This window comes from Mus caroli, unplaced genomic scaffold, assembly GCF_978045245.1.
Source record: "Mus caroli unplaced genomic scaffold, Mus_caroli_1 scaffold_15, whole genome shotgun sequence".
NCBI classification, from domain to species: domain Eukaryota; kingdom Metazoa; phylum Chordata; class Mammalia; order Rodentia; family Muridae; genus Mus; species Mus caroli.
The window spans coordinates 67,987,516-68,010,126 of NW_028227270.1; the positions used below are offsets into that span (position 1 = coordinate 67,987,516).

Below are 22,611 nucleotides of genomic sequence, written 5' to 3' on the forward strand. Positions count from 1 at the left end.
TAGTGTACATGAACTCCTGAATTCAACCCCAGCCAGCACTGTATAAACCAGACACGGCGGTGTTCACCTGGAATCGCAGCACTGGAGACAGGAGGAGCAAGAGTTATGGACAGCCTAGGCTACAAGGAGTCCCTGCCTCACAAAAAGAAAAAAGAAGGGATTACATGCTACCTAAGACTATCCATAGGGGAAAGGATTCACTGGCCAGGGCACCAGGACACAAGTGGACCTGAAACCTCAGGTATCATACGGACCACCATGCTCAAACGCCTGTCAACATTTAAGCTGAGATGATGCTCCAAGCCCTGAGTGGTAGCCCAGGTGTGGTGATTTGAATGAAAATGGCTTCCACAGGCTCATTATTGGAATGCTTGATTTGGCCCTTAGCTGGTGAAACTGTTTTGGGAACCATTATGAAATACCACCTTGTTGGAGCAGGTGTGTTGCTGGGGTGGGCTTTGAGGTTTCAGAATCGCACTTCAGGCCGTCCTGCTTTGTCTGACTCAGACGTTTGGATACAATGTAAACTGTCAGCCGCGCATGGTCTCTAACCCCCTCAGTAACTAAGACAGAAGCCTTCTTCAAGCACTAGAAAGAGGTTTCTGGAGCCAGCGGGTAGGCAGAAAACTGACACAGAGGTGGCCAGGAGAGGCAGGGAAGTCACAGAGGGAGAAGCCTGGGTGAAGAGTGGCCAGCAACAGAATCACTTTGGGCTTGGGACTAGTCTACAGGATCCATGCTTGCCAGACCAGCCTGTGAGCGTGTGCTGCGATGACACTCTGAGAAGAGTACCAGGAATCACCTTCCTGCCTGTCCCCCACGTCCTTGGCACCTTAAGAGCCCTGTACCTGAAGCCGCTGACACCCAGAGAACACAACCAGGCCAGTAAGCTTTACAGAACCTCTCCTAGCTGGCTGGTTCCACTTCCTGGACACGCCCAACAGAAGCACCAGGAAAATGGTTAGTTTTAAGCTCTGTTCCTGCTGACCTCTCTGTTCTGCCAGCCCAGAGCCTGTGGCTGCTTGCCTAGTTCTAAACTCATAGTAGACTCACACCAAGAGCACACACCCCAGACTGGTCCCCAGGGCTGAGGTAGTGCAGAACAAAGACCGGCCCATTTTGTGGCTGACCAATATAGCCTATCCTTTTGGTTCATTTTGTCTTGTCTTGGGGTGGGGGATGGGGGAGAAGTCTTGCTCTGTTGCCCAAGACAGCCCTGAACTACTAGGCTCAAATGATTCTCTTGCCTTAGCTCCTTGAGCAGCTCAGACTGATCCACCTTCCAGCCTAGCCACATCTGTCTGTGCCCATCCCTCATAGGAACTTCCCTTTGGGAATACCAAGGCCTGGTTAACGCCCACCATACTCCCTTACCTTGCAGTTCCTTCACCAACAATGGCAGAGGCAGAGTTCCTGCATCCCTGCTCGGCAGGGCCATCACAGACCTTGCCTGTCTCTCAATGGCACAGGTGCTGCCCCAACCACCCCTGAGGTCTACATTATTTTAGGGAGCACTGGTGTCTCCCTAGGACGCTGCTGAAACGGACTCCAAATGGAAACACCATTTGAAACAACATAGATACATTACAGAACAGCTGGCTGAAAGCTCATCGCTGCTGATCCTGGCTCCTGATCCAAGCTCCTGTATGCACCACATGGCTTTTCCACTTGGTAGGCTTCCCTCACCACCGAGCTCCCTCCACTGCCACCACCAGCAAGTGGGAGCCCAGTGTCCCAGGCCAAGCAGGGCTCTGTCACCAGGACCGCTGAGATCTGAAGGCAGGTAAGGACTTTGCAAAGTCCTGGCAGGAATGAAGATATTGTAAAGACACCTGGTGCCTCTGGCTATCAGGCTATTGAAACAGTGGACCCCAGGAAACTGGAATCTCCCCCAGTAATCTCAGACTGAGAGAAAGACAAGCCAGAGGAACTCTCTCCCAGGGAAAAGATCTCAAGACAGTTCAATAACTTGTCAGAAGACCTTGCCGGGGCAGTGGTGGCGCACGCCTTTAATCCCAGCACTCAGGAGGCAGAGGCAGGCGGATTTCTGAGTTCGAGGCCAGCCTGGTCTACAAAGTGAGTTCCAGGACAGCCAGGGCTATACAGAGAGACCCTGTCTCAAAAAACCAAAAAAAAAACAAAAAAACAGAAGACCTTGCCGAAGAGACTGGAGCTGAAATACTGCCTGACCACATGTGACCTGGACAGCTTAGCATGTGGACCCTCGGAGCACTGAGGATGACCCTGGTGTGTATGGGTGGGCCTGATTTCTTGTCTTCCCAGGGTGAGCCCATTGAATAAACCTCCCTTTTCTGTTTTTCACCACTGTTTACTTTTTAATTGGCTCACTGAGGACAGGTGGCTGTCCCTGGCTTGTTGGGGCTGCAAGGCCCTCAGGCTCTGACATCAATTTTCGTTTGTCCGGGTACTGTCTATCCCACACCAGGAAGAACAGGAGATGAGGCTGCAAGGAACTTACCCTCCCATACCACATTTCTAGGTCACTGTTACAGAAGTCACACCCCCACCCCTGCCCTCTTTTGTCTCATCTCTTCCCAGTGATTTATCACCACTTATTTAAATGGATTGGAAGCGGATTTGCATCTTCTGGGTCTGACTTCTCTTCGGTTGGGTGCCAAATACACACGAAGGAAGATGTTAAAGTCAGCCAGCTTGTCTCCTCTTGATGGTCTCTTATCTGTTTACTTCACAGGCCCCAGGGACCAGGGCCTGGAAAGTGGAGGGCTCTCCCCCACCCGCTTCCCCAGCAGCAAGGAGCTCCACCTCCCACCATGACTCTGATAATTACATTCTGGGTCATCTGAATTAGCAGGGACATCAGATCATGACAGCTTCTGCTAGGCCCCTCACCATGTCACCTAACAGTCACAGGCTCTGATATGGATGTCTGGAGGGACATTTATTCAGTCCCCTGCAGATCCCCAGAAATAGCACGTCTGTCACTAAAATTCAAAACTGAGAGAAGGGGCTGGAGTACCGGTGACAGAGGAGACGCTTATTCCCCACCTTTTTCTTCATTTCCAAAATTAGTATGTTTGACAGTCCCGCAGGAGCCGACTTGAAGCTGAAAAACCTGCGTCCAACATCCATCAAAGGAGTGGACACAGGAAGGAAGTCTGCAGGGCCCGGGACAGGTAGGGATTTTCCACTTGCCATCCCATAAAACTTATGGAGACTCCTTTCTTTCATAAATGGGAATCATTGAGACAGAATGCCAACCCTGTTTTCCTCGGCCAAATTAAAAACAACAACAACAAAACAAACTCTCTCTGTATTTCTTGAACAGCTCAGCCTAGTGTCTGATTGTTAAATGCATATATTTAACTGGGAATAAGTATGGGGAGAAGCCAGGAAGAAGAAGAGAACCCATGATGGGGGAAAAAAGACTTCAAGGGAGAAGGGAGGGGCAAGGAATGGAACACGGGTGATTTGGAAGCAGATGGGGGAATAGTGGGGGGCTGGGGTACATCAGGAGGCAGAGAACAAGGTATGCCGAGATATCAAGCAAAACCAAGGATACAATGCCATAAGGAAATGTGTTACTTTATAAACTCATTAAAAGCTGGGCGTGGTGGCGCACGCCTTTAATCCCAGCACTCGGGAGGCAGAAGCAGGCGGATTTCTGAGTTCAAGGCCAGCCTGATCTACAATGTGAGTTCCAGGACAGCCAGGGCTATACAGAGAAACCCTGTCTCAAAAAACCAAAAATAAAAATTAAAAAAATTAAATTAAATTTATGTGTGTGTGTGTATATATATATATATATACTCATTAAAAAGACAAGTAAGTAAATAAAGGTGTCTGTTAATAGCCTAACTTGTGATCAGTCCCACCGGCTGGGACAGAGACCGTTGGTGGTTTGCTTGGTTGAACCACCGAGCCATGTGAGTTGCCCCTGACCCCACTGTAGGAAAGTCCCTTAAGCTCTCTCATGGCTCAGTCTGCAGATCTCCTGGGCTTTGTCTCCTGGTTTTTAGACATTATAAGCTAGACACAGCTTCTTTCTTTCTCCAGTTAGGCTAAATTGTAAATCAATCCTTTTTCCTTTGCCAGTGTCTCTTCTGACTTCTTCTGAAATTCAGGGTTAACGAGGCTATGGACTACGGCTCCCAATGTCCATCCATTCATCCACAGACTCCCTGTGGCCCAGTGAGGGAAGAACTGACAGACAGGAGCAGTTAAAGTAAGCCTGAGTTCCTGCTTTGAGGGCAGCTGCCAGCCTTCGGGAAGATCATCATGGTAGGTATAACGGGTTTACTGCTCTTTCTGGTGAAGCCTGTTCCTTGTGGGAAGCCATTAGTTGGTATTTTAATAAGGGGAAGTCCATACTACCCCTGCCTGAGTCCACTGTGTTCAACGGGGCTGCTGTAGGACCCCTCTAAGTAAACCTGCCATAGCATGGTGGGAGGTGGGAGCCCCACTAGAGTCAAGTAGAGAAAAGGGGGGCAGGTCTAGGAGTGTGAGCAACTGTGGGCTGAGTATGAATCTCGGGACCCTGGAGAACATGAGAAGTCGCAGGAAAATGCAGTCGGACTACAAGTCTCTGACTTTGGAAGTGTCACCACCCCTCCTATCCCCCACCTCCGAGAAACCCCCATTCTTGGGAAGTCTCTGGGCTCTGATTCCAGGACTTCTGATTCTAGGAGCTCCAGGGCAGACATGGTCAATTTGGTCCTGGCTTGTAATTAAGGCCCCTCTCTGTCCCCATCATAGAACAGCATCCTTCGCAGGCCTCTGGCTTCCACACACTCATGGGCCATCAAAAGCCCTCGGATTGACAGACCCTAGCGACATGAGGCCACTCCAGCTGTGCTATCCTACACGTATCTGTGGATCTGCTGAAGCATAAACCAGGGCCTTCCTTCCCTGGGCTGTGGGGCCAGGCAAGTCCCTGCCAGGGCCACACCCACAGGCAGCAAGCCAGCTGCTCTAGGCCACCACTCCCTCCCCACAGAGTGTCTGTGAGACAGAAACCTGAGATAAATGAGTTCAAACCACAAAGAAGAGTGTGACCCGGCCAGCATCAGCGTGTGGATACCAACCAGCCACCTACAGGAAGGACCCAGAGTTAACCCCAGGCCGGGTAGCACGGACCAACCGGCGAGTAAGGGACTGGCTCTGTAGCTGGGCCATGACTACTGCCTTCAAGGTACAGGACAGCCACATGCTCAGACCAACCCTCCCTCTCCACCTAAGTACCTTTTTCTCCATTTCTGGGATCCAGCCACCTGCACTCCTGGAAGGCGCACTTTCAGAATATCCCACTTAGCCCTGAGCCATCTGCAAAGGCAAGCGAGAACACCTGGCCCCAATCCTTGCCCGGCATACCTTTCCGCAGCTGGGCTCCCAGCCCTGCTCTGTCTTCCTGGCTGCTAGCTTGCACCTCAGCCCTCAGGACTTTTCTGGTCCAGCCACTCTACCTTCAAGTGGGGCCTCTGCCCGGCTGAGATGTCTGTCTTGACCATGGGGTCTCTGTCATGAGTTGGGGGTACAGTCTGGGATGGAGTGAGGGGGGACGTGCTGCAGGGGGCTGGGTCCACTCTTGCTACAACAAGGCACCCTTCAAGAGGGAGACAAGGCTCTGTGGTGAGCCTTTTCTGCAGGTCGTGGGACAAGCCTGTCCCCATTCTCTGTCCTGTAAATAGCAGGGCTGTTCTACAATGTGGGCCTGATTGTTTTCCTATATAGGCTGATTCAGGGATGTGGGGTGAGCTACTCAAGGAGAAAGGCTGCCTTAGAGGCCAGGGATTAGACCTGAGGAGAGACGACCACCCTGCCCAGTACCCATGCTATGCAGGCCACTGCCCACCAGGCACAGCCAAGGGCCACCTTCGTGACCCAGGGGACACAGTTTTATCAGTCACCCTTAAAGCCTTAAAGCTTCCCGGACCCCTGGCCATTGGAGTGTGGGGCTGAGGAAACAGACATGTCTCCTTTACATGGCCCCATAGGAGCCTGGGCCAGACCTCAGCAGTAATGTTGAGAGAAGAACTCACCCACAGAGTATTTCTTCTGAGATTAGTGGCTTAACATAAACAAAACAAAACAAAAACCAAAACCCTTGAAGGCTTTTCCTTACTAGCGCAGAGTCCCATGTCTCCCAACACCTGTAAGTCCCACCCAAGTCCCCGAATATGCTGAACTCAGAGTATCTCTGAGGTGCTAGCTCAGCAATGAACAGCAACAGGCTCAGCAGACCCTAGGATACCATGCAGCAATCTGTTTACCGTAAAAAGCAAGAGTGGGTGTCTATTTTCAAAATCTTGTGTGTTTTTCTTAGAACAAAACAAAACCTAAAAAGAAAAAGAAAAAAAAAAAAAAAAAGGCTAGCAAGGAATTTACTGTACGAGCTGCAGCCAAATGAAAACCGGCTGGCCCACAACCAGGCTCACCGCGCCACCATCACCCCCCCGCCCCCCATTTTGGCGCCACTCACGAGCATTAACTCATCCTGTTTAGTCCAAAAGCATGCCACATAATACATCTTACATCGGTGTGTGGCTCCTTAAGTCACCCTCATCAGAGACACAGATGTTGCCACTAGCTAGCTGGCACATCCACCAAGGACAAGCCTGTGGTTATGTTGGTTTCTCATTCCAGATCAGGGGACCCCACCTCTCTCCCCATCCCAGATCAGGGGACCCAGCTCTCTCCTTGATGAACTGGAGAGGAAAAGTCAGGCACCACTCTGCATAACTGGGTACACTATATTAAGCACCGTTAAATGCTACTAAAATTTTGAGATCTGGGTTGGGCTCTCCCGGAGCCTTTACTGTAAACATCCTTCCGATTCAGTCTGGAATTGATTAAAACTGCTAGGAGTATGCCTTTGACAGGCGATGAACAGGGAACCAGACCACAGGCCCAAGAAACAGCTAGGCTGCCCTCATGACAGCCAGCCAGGCTATTCTGGACACTTCTAAGTCACCCTGAAGACACTCCAGCAACTGCAGAGGACCACTGTAACCAGGACTGGAAACATAGCATGTTTCAGTCACAACCATTCCAGATAGCGCCTGCACCAGCCTGGGAATGTAGCCCTCCAGAGCATCGCAAGCCCGAACAATACCCAGCTTATCAAGCAGATAGTTTCACTTGGACGAGAGAGAGCACACCTGCCCAGAAGGCCTATCGCTGGAGCAAATACAATCTTTCATGTGTATGAGGGGTTGTGTCAAAATTGCCACACACCTCCTGGCCATGTGACCAGGTTGACTGGCTCACTTCTCAAGTTAGTCAGGAGACCCCTTACTCTGGTGTTGTAACTTTAGCCCTAATGAAAGCCTCCCTTTAGTGACCTTAGCCTACTTCAGATTCTCATCATAGACCGAGGGGGCTGAGCCAGGGGCACCAAGGGAATACACAACAAAGCAGCAACAGCTGTGGTGGTGGGGAAGCCACCAAGATGAACGGAGAACACCAAGATGGCGGCCGAAGGGGTTGGGAGATGGTGGCTCGGTGTGCAAAATATGAGGGCTTGCATTCATAGCCTCAGAACCTACAGAATGTAATCCCAGAACTCCTACAGTGAAATGGGAGGCAGAGACAGGTTAATCCCTAGTAAAGTCACTGACCAGTTAGCCTCCGGTACACAGAAACAAACAGAAACCCTGTCTCAAACAAAGTGAAAGGTGAGACCCAACACAAGGCTGTACCCCGCCTCTACATACATGACATGGCATGCACGCACACCCGCTTGTATGCATGAATACACACACCAGACTGAGACTCTGAGAGCCAGTCAGTCATTCTGTCTGTCTCTCTGTCTCTGTCTCTCTCTGTCTCTCTCTCTCTGGCTGCAGGGTTAGTGGCCAGTGACAAAGAAGACAAGGACAGTAAAGCTCTGAAAGCTGGTTTGAGACAGGGTCTTACTGCTTAGTTCTGCCTGACATGGAACTCTATGTAGATCAAGCTGGCCGCAAACTCACAGAGATCACCTGCCTCTAACTTCTGAGTGTATGGTGGGATAATGTGTGGGCCACCACACCCAGCAGAGAGCCTTGGCCACAGACTTGCAAGAGCTACCAAACCCTAGGTTTCATTCAGAGTTAGGACGCTGGCTTGCAATGACTGCTGCTGCCACACACCACTGCTAAGAGCGGAGGGTTATACTATCTGCCCAGTGCCAGCACTGGCAGCTAAAGCCTAGAGGAATGACTTACAACTTGAGCACTTTCAACCACACATCTCTGGCCACCAGAGTCAGGAGCAAAAATCTTCTAGCTCTCAGACCCACAGCTACTTGCCAGAGGCTGCCCATACACAGGCTCCAACACTCCAGGGCTTGGGACTGTCAATCCATCAACTGCTCAGAATTTCTGAGGAGAACACGAGGCCCCCAGACGGCTTACAGGAAACCTCCCTCTATTATCCCCTGTGCCTTGCTCTGCACAAGTCTCTCCACATATATCTCTCTCCATTCTTCCTCAGTGTATGCATAACAATCCCTAAAATCCAGCTCTGGCCGACACCATCAGGGACTCAGGAGATAGCTCATTTTGTAGAAGACTTTGCTGCACAAGCAAGAAGACCCAAGTTGGGGTCCCCAGCACCCACGTAAACGAGTCAAACAGGTGACATATGCATATAACCCCAGCGGTCAGGAGATGGAGACAGGTGGATCTCAGGAATTCACTGGCCAAAACTAGCCTTTAGCTTCCATATGAACACACACACACACACATACACGTAATAAAAAGATAAACAACAGAACATCACTGAGATTATAATCTCAGCTCTGTACCTTACAGCAGCACAGTTGGCTGCCTGATCTGTCTCCTGTGAAAGGTTGAGACCTGACACAAGGCTATATATACTCTGGCCTCTACATACATGGCAGGGCATGCACGCACACCCGCTTATATGCATAAATACGCACACCTGTTTGTTTCTCTTCACCTCAACTCTCTCAGTCTGGACTTCTGCTTGTAAAGCCACCAGGCTGTCGGGGGTGGAGGGGCGGGGGAATGATCTGAAAAAAAGGAGTTTTCCATGCCAGCTCCCCAGTATCATGTGCAGAACCTGCTCACACCCACCTGCACATATAGCCAGGTACCTGCTGCGCTTGGGCAGTTCACCAAACGCCAGCAGGGGCCCAGAGTTACCCATGTGGAATCAAGCAGGGGGTGAGACATGGAAACACGCCTTGGAGAGGGGGTGTAAGATGTGTGCCTGGGTGAAACAAGAGATAGTCCTATTTGGATGCTGGAGGCTGAGGTGGCTTGGGTCAATCCTGAGTTGAAGACCTGAGCCAGCAGGGGTCAGCCAGCCCACAATGACTCTGGGAGTTCTCTATTCTGATACTGTTTTCCCCAGTGACAAAGTAGTGTGGAGATTTGCTTGCTGTGTGCAAGCTTCCAAAAGTTGTCTCGCCTGATCAGCAACCTGCTTTCGCCACTCACAACGTACAGCCTTCTAAGAACAACAGCCACCTCCCATGGCAAACTGCTTCCTCAGCTCCCAGTCAACGCCTGTAAGCCATTGGTCCAACCACCCCACATGCCACCATGCTGAAAGAAATGCCCTAAACCTCATCAGCCTACCGGTGGACAGGCCCCTCTCCCTCCATACATGCAGGACTCAGTAGGGAGTGTTTTCCTTCATGCCAGCGGGCATGCTGCAATTCTGCACAGCAGACAACACTGGTGGTTGGTGATAGCTCTGCAGGGCCTGACCTCTAGACATGACAGATGACTGTAAAAGCCTAGGCTGAGGTGTATGGCAGGTCATATCCAAGTGACATGTTGGATGTTCCCAAGAACAGGAAAGAGAGGGCAGAGGACCCATCCCCCTGCCTGGCAGCTCCTCCTCAGGGCTCCAACCCCCACTCCCAGCCTGTCCCAGCAGAGCACTGGACAACACTGGCTTCTTTTAGGACTGGGGCTGGGCTGCTCAGCTGCCTGCCCCTCATTCCTGCTCCCAACAGCAGCTTGATCGCTTTGCTTCTGATCTATTAAATGTCAGCCTCAGATGTAAAGGACAGGGAGCGGTCACTGTGGATGACAGACAGGCAGGCAACTGGAGGAAGGGCCATGTGTACCCTCTTCTCTACAGTGATCATGAGACCAGTCACAGTAGCGGCACAGGGATGCCTAAAACAGAACTGATAGCCCCTCTCAGCCTCGCCCCCTTCCCCCAGCCACTTCAAAAAGCTTCTCTGAGTGCCATTATGTCTTTACCACACCAGCATCCCACATAGTATGGTGTGTGGATCAACACCCAGCAAGTCTGTGAGGGAGGCTGTAACTGTGTCCCCTCCCAACCATAATACCCAGTGTCCTCTCTTTCCAGGGGTCAGGCCACACTCTCAGACCCAAGAAACTCTGTTGTCCAACTGCCTGTAGCAAGGCCAGTAGGTAGAGCAATAGGAGGGGCTTGAACAACCATGAAGGCCTAGCAAGGGAAGGGCTGCAGCACCTTAGCCTCGCCTTGATGGTTTTCCTGCCTGACTCAACTCAAGCACCTCTGCAGGGATGGTGTGGCGCTGGTCCCTTATATCACAGAAGCACAAAAAGGATGAGGAAACCAAGAGGAGACAGCAACAGCATCACAGAGCTCAGGTGCTCAGCAGGAGGGGATCAGAAAGTCATTAAAGAAATAAAGAGTATAGTGGAGGCCAACTTCCCCACCTGCTGCTCAGGGGAAGCTTGAAGAGACAGCCTTTCAATAGACTCTACCATGCAGGAAAAGGCCTAAGCCCACAAAACCCCAAGGCCCAGAATCCGAAGAGCAGGCAGGCAAGCAGGCCCACACATCACCTGCCCAGTCACTTCCCCTACGCCCAGGAAGCTGCTTACCCCAGACCAAGACTCACAGTCTAGAAGGCCCACCTGCAGCCTGCTGGGAAACTCCCCACCACTTCCTGGTCAGACTTGCCAGGTAACAGCTGGAGCGTGAACCCCCACCTCCTGCCCCAGGGCAAACCCCACAAAATGAGAAGCCCTGGAAAGAGATGGGAGTCTGTGTCCCAGGCTGTGGAGGAGCTGAAGGAAACGCCCTGACAACCACTAGACCCATAGAGTCTTGCTGGCACATCAAGACACTCTGTCCATCTGCCCCCTCCCACCACCACCACCAGGGCTCATTCCTACATCCATCTGCCCCTAAGCCCTGACCCTCTGTCTACCTGCTCCTTAGACGTGTGTCATCCATCTTTCTCACTGACCTCGAAGCAGTGCCACAGCTGCTGTTCCCACAGAATGCTGGGCATTGGGAAGATGGTGTTCATCCCTGCATAGGAGAGCCAGGGTCTAGCAATATCACTGCCACCATGAAGCAGCCGGGCCAGCAGCTGCTGCCTGAGAAGGACCGGCGTGCCGGGGACCAGCAAATGGTTAGACAGACCCAGCCCAGTGGCACTGTGGCCGACCTCATCCCACACCTAACTTGCAGATGGGGGTGGGGGGGAGGCCAGGGTGTTAGTCCTGTGTGGGGTCAGGCACCTGCAACACTCCATACCTCCACCCACAGCCTGGGTGTGGCCAGGTCACATATGGGGGAAATACAGGCCTGACCTCATCCTGCTCCCAGCAGGGGCGGGGCCTAGCAAGCTCAGCCACACAGAGAGTGTTCAGAAGCCATGGGGGACAGCACACCAGAGCAGCAGGCACCATCTAGGGGCAATACTCAGGAAGACCCAGGCCTGGAAGTTCAAGGTCAGGCACACAAACCTGGGACATGGCGACACACATCCTAACACATGGATATGGGCACAGAACAACTGTGGTACCTGCAGCCTCACACTCTGACTTCACTAATTTCATAGTTGGGTTTTTTGTTGTTCTTGTTTGTTTTTGAAACAGGATCTCACTGAGCCCAGCCTGGCCTCAAACCAAGGTGTAGCCAAAAACTGACTCTGAACTCCCTCCCAAGCCTCCTGAGATTATAGGTATGTCCCATCATGCCTAGTGTTATGCAGTGCTGGAGCTCAAGCCCAGGGCTTCTTCCAACATGCTAGGTAAGCATTCCTCTAACTGAGCTTCAGACACACCAGAAGAGGGCATCAGATCCCATTACAGATGGTTGTGAGCCACCATGTGGTTGCTGGGATTTGAACTAAGGACCTTGGGAAGAGCAGTCAGTGCTCTTAACCGCTGAGCCATCTCTCTAGCCCCTCAGTTTTAGTTTTACAGGCTTCTAGAACCCACTGGTAACACAGAGAGTTACTTTCTCTGTGTGCTCTCCCTCTCTTCCTGGTCTTCCTCGCAGAGCCCCTTCAGCACAGCTACTGTGTATCCTCTACAGAGGGAACATGTGTCATCCCACACACATTAGAGGGATCTCCTCTCCTCACTGTGCAGGGAGGGCACAGAGCGGGGACTCCTTCACTGCTGTCAGCACACTCCACACAACTGTCACCAAAGTGACTCAGGATGGGAAAAGGCCAACCGGCTACCGGGGAGCAGTGGAATGTCCTCTTATGAAGAACACATGAGAGGCCACTGAGCTGACATTCAAGTCATGGATCAAAACCAAACATGAATGGTTGTCGCCTAGTGCCAACACACCACAAGGACCGAAGACTGGACTCCATCCTCCTTCTAAAATGCCTTTTAGGGCCAGAGATGGTTTTGTGGGTAAAGGTGTCTACCACCAAGCCTGACAACCTGCGTTCAATCCCACATGGTAGAAGCTGAGAACTGAGCCCAGTGAGTTATCCTTGGACCGCCACTTGAGCCACAGTAGTACACATGTGTACATACACACACAAATACAAAAATTAAAAGCTCTGTTAATAATTTTTGGTTGTACTCCCCCACCCCCACATATGTGCTCTAACTCACTCCCAAAGCCTTCCCTTAACCCATGCAAGGCAATTCAAACCCACTGACTAAAACTCCAGCACAGCCACTGTATCTAAACACCGCCACCACAAAGCTTAAGAGCAAAGAAAAAGACCCAAGCACGTACGTACAGGTTTCATCTGGCTGACAAATGAGACTCTATTAAAAGCAGCCAGCAAAAGACAAGAGTTGGGAAGCAGCTAGAGGCTTAGCCAGGCAAGGCGTCAGAATGAGTTCCGTCTCCAGAATGAGACCACATGGAGGAGAGAGCGGACTCTCTTAAGCTGTCCTCTGAGCTCCATAAATGTGCCTTGGGGCGTGTATCCCCGCTCCCCACCTCCACACACAGAAAAAAATTAAGAATTGGGAATCAGTGTTTTAAAGCAGAAAGATCTGGAACACTCGGCCCCTGCTGATGAGCAAGAGGAGCAGACAACCCAACAGAAGTGGTAGCAAAGAGCACAGCCAGGCTGGAACGGCTCACCAGGGCTCAGGGACAGGCAATGTGACCACAGCATCCATCTCCAGCAGACACTTGCCACTGCAGAGGGAGGGAACTGGGAACGGGATCCCCTACCAAGATCCTTTCCAAAACTAGGCCAGCAAGTTCTACCAAAGCCAAGAGCCACACACCCTGTGACCCAGCAGTGCCCCACCCTGAGGTCAAGGCCTCTGAATGACATTTCTGCTGCAGCTGAGGGTATCTGTGGCAGCGCTGTTTATCCTGACTTCCTGTTTCCCTGTAGCTGTTCTCACCAATTACTAAAGCCCAGAGGCTTAAAACAACAGGAACTGACTCTCCCATATCTCTAGAGGATAGAAGCCTTATGCCAATGTCACTGGGCCAAAGTCAAGGACCCTGCTGCCTCCACAGACCCCCAAAAATTATATCCAGGCTCTCCCTGGGTGTGGTGGCTACAAAGGGTCCTAGCTTATGGGGCTCTTGGTACCCCAGGTTCTTTCAAGAGCAGAACTGACCTGGCCCCCGGAGACTAAGAAGCCTTTGATCTATAATCTGCAACTGAAGACCTCTTAGATTCCAGATAACCTGCAGGCATTTCTTCCTACTAAGGACCACCAAGGGAAGGCCTTCTGTCTTAGTCTTTAGATTTCAGAGCCCCATCGAGGGCTGGGGAGATGGCTCAGTGGATAAAGTGCTCACTACGCCAGCAAGAGGACCTGGGTTTGAGTCCCCAGAACCCGAATAAAGCCAAATATAGTAGTATCTATCTGTAACCCCAATTCTCCTCCAGTCAGATGGGAGGTGGATATAGGAGGAGCCTCAGACGATCATAGGTTAGAGTCTGGCACACACAAAGGAAACAAGTAAATGAGACCCTGTTTCACTGAGGTGGAAGGCAAAGGCTCTGACCTACTCTGAGTCTTCAGTTAGACCTCCACAAGACTGTATGGCAAAACCATGTCCTGGTGCGGGCAACACACACACACACACACACACACACACACACACACACAAGTCAGAATACCTTCCAGTCATTCAGACCAATGTCTCACAGAACATTAGGCACCATAGGCAGGCAGGTTGGGATAAAACCCATTCTGGCAGCCCACTGCTCCAGAGTCCAGCTCATTCCTACAGAGCCTTCTCTTCTGAGTCTTGACTACTCTGTCTCTCTCCCTCTCCTAAAAGGGTGCCTGTTGCTGCATTCAGGTCCTCCCAGATAAGCCCAAATGAGCTCTCCATTAAAAGACCTTTAATCTGCTCACACTCACAAGAGCTATTCACACCAGACCACATTAACAAGGTGCTAGGGTCAGGAGAGTTATACAATCCCTAGGAGAGTTCTACAATCTGCAGAAAGCCATAAGAGCAAAGACACACAATGGCTGAGTGTGGGTCTCCGAGTCTGGTGTGCCTCCCATACGTTGCCTGCACCACCCCACTTGAGTGATTAACACACTCAGGCCTCCCAGGTTCTCAGAGGAAGAGAAGATATCAGTCTATAGTGTTCTCAGGGGTCTGCGTTATCTGCACAAACGAGCAGTCCCACTGGTTCAGGAAAACACGCACCATCTAGGATTATGATGGCCGCAACTTCTAAACATAAGGCAACATTGAGAGGAGGAAGACAGCAGACACAGTTTATTTGGGGTGAGCTTCTTGTCCAAGTCCCAACCCTTAAGTCCAGCTCAGAGGATACTCAGAAGGGCTCAGCTAGGGGGTATCCCTGTGGGACCAGCTCTGCATAGGAAGACCACAAGAGAGGAGACACATGGCCTGTGTCCTAACGGCCCATCATCCTTTTAACTATGACGCCAGATCTCTCCATGCACCCATACACCGTCTCTTCCCACTTGACCTTAGCGATCCCACCTGGGGTCTGTCTTCCCCCAGCAGTTTAATGTTTGCTGCTTGCTTAGGTCCTCTTGCTACAGAGAACTCTTCTACAGTTATGTGAATAGAAAACAGGCAGGAAGGGCCAGCCTCTGTGCAGCAGACCACCTTCAGACCCACAGTTCCACCTGTCCTCTGGGAGCCAGCATCCACATCTATTTCTGGCTGGCAGAAATCTGTGAGGCCCAGGCTGGTAGCTGGGAACTCAACAGTGCTTCTAGAAAGCCGCTCACTGCAAGGCTTGCTTCATGGGCTCCGCTCACGTGCATGACAGCATCACTGCACGCAAGCTGTCCACAGGGAGAAAGGAGCCCTTTGTGGGGTATTAATAGCCTGGCCAGATGTGGGAGTACCTAAGGTCTTTTCCTAGAGCTGTGCTGGGTCCCAGCTGCACAGGCTTCGGCCCCTCCACTCAGGCCACTCAAAGCAAGTCACGTGGTATTGGGTGGGGGACAGGTATTTATGAGGTAGGTGGCTCTCCTCCCACAAAGGCATAGACTCACATGAACACGACATGCAGGCCAAGCAAGCCACCACTGCATGGACACAACCATGATGTGGAAGATTGGCTACAAACAAGTACACTGTATATTTTTTTAATGTAAGCGTGCTCTGTCTGCATGTATGCCTACTTGCAACCTACATGCCACCTACATGCCAGAGAGGGCATTGGATCCCATTACAGATAGTTGTGAGCCACCATGTGGTTGCTGGGACTTGAACCCAGGACCTCGGGAAGAGCGGCTGGTATTCTTAACCACTGAGCCATCTCACCAGCCTATGTACACTATATCTTTACCCCAATAGAAAACAAAGACAAGCCGGGCGTGGTGGCGCATGCCTTTAATCCCAGCACTTGGGAGGCAGAGGCAGGCAGATGTCTGAGTTCTAGGCCAGCCTGGTCTACAAAGTGAGATCCAGGACAGCCAGGGCTATACAGAGAAACCCTGTCTCAAAAAACAAAAACAAAACAAACAACAAATAAAAACAAAAAAGAAAGAAAAACAAACAAGAAAACAAAGACAAGGTAAGCCTGCACAATGCTGGGCCTTCAGTGGGAAGTGAGGTCTCACTGAGGCAGGGCAGGGCTGGTGCCTCAAGAGAAAAATGGTCTCCATGGTGATCCTCACAGCTCCCTACAGAAAGCTGCTTAGGAGCTGTCCTTACAAACAGTAATAATAGTACTTATCCACTTGCCCCACCCCAGAGGGATGGGCGCAAACTCCAACCCCAGGCAGCCATAGCACTCCAGAACCATGCTACTCGACACACAGCAGACGACACACACCACAGATGGCATGGATGACCAGGGTAGCGGAGTAAGTACTTCATATGATCTATCTCATTTAATCCAGTACACAAATATGCCCAATACACCCTTCTAACATGTACTCAATACACTTCAGAAAGGAGCATTGTGCAAAGCCTTCTGGGTGCTGAATCTTCAAAGCAGGCATTGGCTTTGAACAGACACTCCTGCACTTGGGCCAGGCATAGTACTCAATTGTGAAACTGAGTGGTATAGGTACAAAGCCCAGGAGAGCACTATGTCCCATATGGGGCTGCTAATATCAATGTCTGCCTCCAAGTGTGCTGAGGGCGTGGAGGCTTCCAGTCACTATAAATGGATACTTTGCTGTGGCCAAGGCCAAATTCTAAGTCAGGGCTGGCCCCTCTGTGCTTGAAGAGGCTGGACAGCACTAAACTGCATCATCTCCTGTCACTTCTAAGACACCAGAGGACCCGCCATCTTGGACACTTCTCCTGCAATGCCTGCTGGTGATCTACCCTGTGGTCCTAGTGTCTGGCTGATGTTACAGAGGTGAGAGTTCTGTATATTAATGGGTCTCGGAGCTTTTGGCTCTGCACGTACTGGATCCCTGATGCTCAAGGCATCATTTCTTGGGCCTGGGCATTATTCCAGGTCAGAGCCTCACAGGACCAGAGAGACCCTCCCATGAAACACATGGAAGTACTCATCTCCCGTTTTACTGTCATTTAACTAAATCTACAGTAGCCCAGCTCAAAGCTTATATTTTAGACACTGACTAAAAATAAGGCACCTCTCCTATATAAAACTCGTCAGTCCTGAGGCAGTTGAGCACACTTGAGGGTAGCACGCTTGAGTACCAGGTACACTCAGGGGTGGGCACACTTAGGGGACAGGTACACTCAGCTAAGCCTACTCCAGGGCTGGGCACACCTGGGCAGTGCTGCAGCACACACACAATGGGCTTGGTAAGGCCTCATGGCTGGCGCTGAGGTTATAGACAGCTGGCTCAGAGATTAGGAATACTTCTTGCTCTTGAAGAGAACTGGACTCCAGTTCCCAGCACCCACAGCAGGCTGCCCACAGCCACCTGTAAATCCAGGTCCAGAGGATCTAATACCCTCTTCTGACCTCCTTGGGCACCTGCGCACATGTAGCATACACACATACAGATACAAACTCATAATTAAACACATCTTAAATACAAAACAAGAAAAGATGAAACCAAGCATAGTGGCTCACATCTTTAATCCCAGCACTTAAGAGGCAGAGGCAGGCAGGTCTGTGAGTTCAAGGCCAGCCTGGTCTACACAGTGAGTTCTAGGACAGTCAGGGCTACATAGTGAGACCCTGTCTTAAAAACAAAATAAAACAAACAAAACACAAGAAAGCTATAGAACTGTGGGGGAACCAGCCAGAACACAGAAAAGACAGAATTTTAAAGCTTGGGCAGCTTCAAAAGTTCAGTAAGACTCAAACCTCTTTACCTCCATACTCTTGTGTGTCCCCTTACCACATACACAGGCAAGATCATGACTCTAAGGACAGAACTGCAGGTGAGGTATACTTTGTAACCTGCCACCAAGCAAGGCCTGTCCCTAATCCTGATATCTGCCCTGTCGTATGCTCAGAATTCCTAACAGAATACTGAGGGATCCTAGGGACACCCAAGCACCCCCCAAAGCTTGTTAGCCAGGCCTCCCAGAAACTTCTGGCTGCAGCCTTCCCTGCCTGGACACACCAGCTTCTCCCAGAGGCCACTCTTGGATTCTTGGCTAGATTTCCACCATGGCGTCATAGAGACGGGGGCCCCCAGGGGCAACAGTAAGGACAATGCCTGCTTTGTCCCCACTCTGAGGACCTACTGAAGGCAAAGCTGCTCGCATGGGCCACTTCACACTGGGAAAGATCCTGAAAATTTATTTTAGTTTCCACCTCGATGCAAACCCTACAAAATACAGCTTAATATTCCTAAGTATCTCCTTTCTAGGCAGCCTTTTATATGCAAACTACGGCAGCCCCCCTTATCCTCCGGGGAGCTGCCCTCTAAGACCTCTGTGGGGTGACAGACAGCATGGAGGGTGCTCCATGCTTTTTCAAGCACACAGAAACCTAGGGCGAATTCCTTTCTAAAAATTAGACACACTGAGATTGCGAGAACGGTTAGCGATAGGACTGAGCTGTGCTAGTGTAAGCCCTCTGTCCTGTTCTCAAATGCTTCACTGTGCTGTGTTCTTTCTCCTTGTTGATTTCAGGGAACAAACATGCACACAGTGGAACAACAGATAAGGGCTCGACTATATCCATGACGTGAAAGCCGACGCTTGGACAAGCCTCCAAGCCACAAGCCCATGTGCTGTGCTAACAGCCGGCCAACCCAACGAATGGGGCTTCTAGACAAGATTCAGACACTTGAGATATGACGGGAGACAAAAGCCACGTTAAGAAAGCCCACTGAATGCAGGTGTGTTCCTATAAACCTTCAGTCAGAGCCTCTGGGCCCCTGCTGTGGAGGAAGCTGTAGGGTTTGACTGGCTGCTCAGCATCCATGATTTGGTCAGCCAGGAAGTGGCAGGCACTTGGGGGGCCTGGGATGGGGCAAGCAGTGACAGGAGACTCGCAGTGGTAGGGAGGAGATCACAGACAAAGCTGGAGACACCCCTGAGAAAATGGCTGGGGATGTTGCCTTCACCGTATGGAGTTTCCTCCTCACACATGCCAAAAAGAGTGCCAATACTCTCCAGGAGCTACTGAGACGGGATGGCATAGCTACTGCCCTTGCAACAGGGCCCATGTACAACAGCCTGTTCACCAGCCCAGTCACACTAGTGTAGTGAGTGACCATGAAGGGCTGGCATGTCACCCTCCCCGCTTCTACCTGAGCTGTCACCTCCACAGACTTAAATACTCCATGGTCACACAGTAGCTGGGAGCACAGGAGAGAAGCAAGGCAGCTCTCTCGGGAGGGAGACAGGCTACTTCAGCAGTGAACGCTCCTGAAACCCCAGGGGATATTTTTAGGCGGAGCAGTAAGGGAAGGTAACTCATGCCAGGACTCAACCCCAGCTCCCTCCTGTCCTGCCCGGAAGCTGGTGCTGACTCAGGTGTTTTGATGGTAAATTTCCCTTGTCAACAGATGGGATTTAGAGTCCTACGGAAGTACGCACTGGTGGGTATGTCTGTGAGGGTGTTTCCAGAGAGGTTCAACTTAGGCTGGAAGACCAGCCCTGAGTATGGGTTGTTCTATCCTGTGGGGTGGGGTTTCCGGCTGAATAAAGAAAAGGCCAACTGAAGCGCAACATTGTTTCCCTCCGCACTGCAGATGTGACCAGATCCGAGGCCTCAAACTCCTGCTGCCCACCTGCCACGGCAGGCCTTGTCCTTAAACTGAGCCAGAATGAACCCTTCCCTCCCCTTCCTTAAGTTGCTGTTGTTGGGAATTAGGTCACAACAGAAAAGTGAGCAATTCACCATCTCAATATGCTTTACCCAGAAGCCTCTTGCTGGCAGCCATTCTCCCTCCATCCACGCGGAACCTTCAATGCCCCCATCCCTCACCCAGACAGGCTTTTCTAGGTTCTCTAATCGCACCACGGGGCCAGCTATAGACCAGAACAGACTGCTGACTCACGGGGCCACCTCCCAAGGGATCTTCCTTGGCAGTGGATTTGGTTACTCACCTAGGGATCAGCACTGTCAGACATGTCGGTATTCAGAACTTGGCTGTGTTCCTGTGGTATTACCAGGGTCTGAAACAAGAATTGGAAAGGGGGAATGAGCAGAACCCAAGTGAATCAGACACACACACACTAACATATGTACATGAGACTCCATAACAGTACTGCCCAAGAGAGCAGTCTGCTGTCACATGCGGCACATCAGCACATCTGCCAGGTGAACCACACAGGGCAACTGCCACCAGGAACAGGAAGGTGCTGGCAGTGTCTGCCCTGCCCGGACTTATTTTCTCAGAGCTAGCCAGGAAGCAGAGCAGCAGAGTGTCCCCAGCACGAACTAGGAGAATCAGCATGTGTGGAGTGGGGCAGGTGATCATAGGCTGTGAAAGATAACATTTTGAGGCTGGAGAGATGGCTCAGGGGTTAAGAGCACTGACTGCTCTTTCAGAGGTCCAGAGTTCAATTCCCAGCAACCACATGGTGGCTCACAACCATCTGTAATGACATCCGATGCCCTCTTCTGGTGTGTCTGAAGACAGTGACAGTGTACCCATATACATTAAATAAATAAGCAAGTAAATAATAAATACAAAATGGCATTTTAGGGCCAAGGAGATGACTCAGTGAGTAAAGGTGCTTCCTCCCTCCCCGCCCCCCACATGACATTCTGAGTTTGATTCGTGGAACCTACAAATGGGAAGAGAAAACTGACTCTCACAAGCTGTCCTCTGACTTCCACACCCATGCCGTGGTGCACAAATAAGCAAACATTTAAAAAAGCTTTAAAAAAGAACGACATTTTAGCACATTTCCAATGCATCCCCTGAACTAGAACCACACACTAAGAAAGGCCAGAATTAGCACACAGTCAACCATTTTAAGCAGAGAATAGGAAAGGAGGAAACCAAGAGTACTCGAACTTGGGGGGGCGGGGGGGGGTTGTTGTTTTGTTTTGTTTTTTAAATAATCAAAGCAGGAAAGGTGTTACTATGCAAAACACAAAAGACATAGAAACAGCAGGCAGAAAATGCCAGGGCCACCTTTCCTAAGGTCTCCTGGAACCTGCACAGTCCCCAACCAGAGCATAAAACTGCAGAGGGCAAATCAGAGTGTTGACAGTTTGGTGTCATTAACTACATGAGGAATAAACAAGGTGTCATTACCACTTCTAGGTGGACAGGGATCTGAAGTGACCCATCACCAGGGCCAGGGATGGGGATGGCCCAGAGACCTCCCAACACAGCCGGGAAGTTCCTGCCATACATCCTGCTACTGGAAGAGTACCTCCCAGATCCCCGTGTTGAAATTCGGCAAGCCCACTGTTCCAGTATCAAGAGGGTGACACTCAATCTCTGTATTCCTGCACTGCCGGTATTTGGAGGTGGGGCTTTTGCAAGGTAATTAGATGAGGTCATGAGGATTTGGCCTCCATGATGACATTAGTAGCTTTAAGAAGAGGAAGAGACCCATGCCCCGCATGCTCGATCTGTCTCACTGTGTGATGCCCTTGCCATGATACCCAAACATCAAAAGATGCCCAATGGGTGCTAGCACCCCACCACTGGACATCCTAACTTCAAACTGTAAGCCGGATAAAGCACTCTTCTTCATAAATTACCCAGTTAACACAACAGAAAATGACCAAGACCTCTTCCCACTCAGACACAAAGATATGTCAAAGGACATTCTCTGCATCACACCAAAGCCAGGAAAACAGCCTCCAGGACCAGCGGGTGACCAGAGCGAGTGACAGTTTATCCAAATGTCAGTATTCTAGGCAGCTGTAAGGAAGAAGGCAGTCACCCTGTGTGGACATAGAGCAGCTCAAGAGAGAATTAGGGCCGGACATTGATGGCCAGACTGGGACTTTCTGAAGCTCCAGCTTCAGGAATGCCTGACTGGAGAGCGTGAATGAGTGTCGGGAGACAGTCAGGGAAACAGCCACAGGCTCTCACACCACGGGTTCGGTCTGGGAGTCAGAAGACAACTTGGTCACCTCTCTGCTAGTGACATTTTTACCTGGCATCCTCCAGCAGATACATGCCACAGTCCACTAAAAGGGAGCAATCAACCTGTACACGCACATATATGTGTATCTATAGATATATACACATACATACATACACACACACATATATATATATACACATCACACTACATGCACACATGTACTTATGCCTAGATATAGACACATATGCTCTAAATGCACACACCCATAGAGACTGTAAGAGGCTCTTCTCCCAGAAGCCCTACCCATTCAGTCACCAGCTCTGAGATATGCATCCTTAGCCACCGCTACTTCCTGGAGACCCCAAGAGCCTCAGGCAGTGGTTTTCACAGAGAGGAACTGCCACGGGTGAATGAAAACCAGATCCTCAGGCCCCAGTGGGAACCCTGTGTTCTACAGAGCTGAGGGGAGCCCAGGAAAATACATTCCTAATGGATTTCAGGTCTATGCTGCAGAGGCCTCCGGGCCGCTCCTGAGGAGCTATTCTTCCAGGGAGA

At 50.8% G+C, this 22,611-nt stretch overlaps 1 protein-coding gene across 6 annotated transcripts in view; it reads right to left on the reverse strand.

Annotated features, from left to right (window-relative positions):
• The window catches only part of Sema4d (semaphorin 4D), a 109,041-nt gene that overhangs the window by 58,344 nt on the left and 28,086 nt on the right, over positions 1–22,611 (reverse strand). For all 6 annotated transcript variants that reach the window (XM_021180322.3, XM_085831080.1, XM_021180320.2 and 3 more), the window contains exon 2: positions 20,110–20,178. The gene's annotated coding sequence lies outside the window, so the exon portion shown is untranslated. The remainder of the gene's footprint in view (positions 1–20,109; positions 20,179–22,611) is intronic.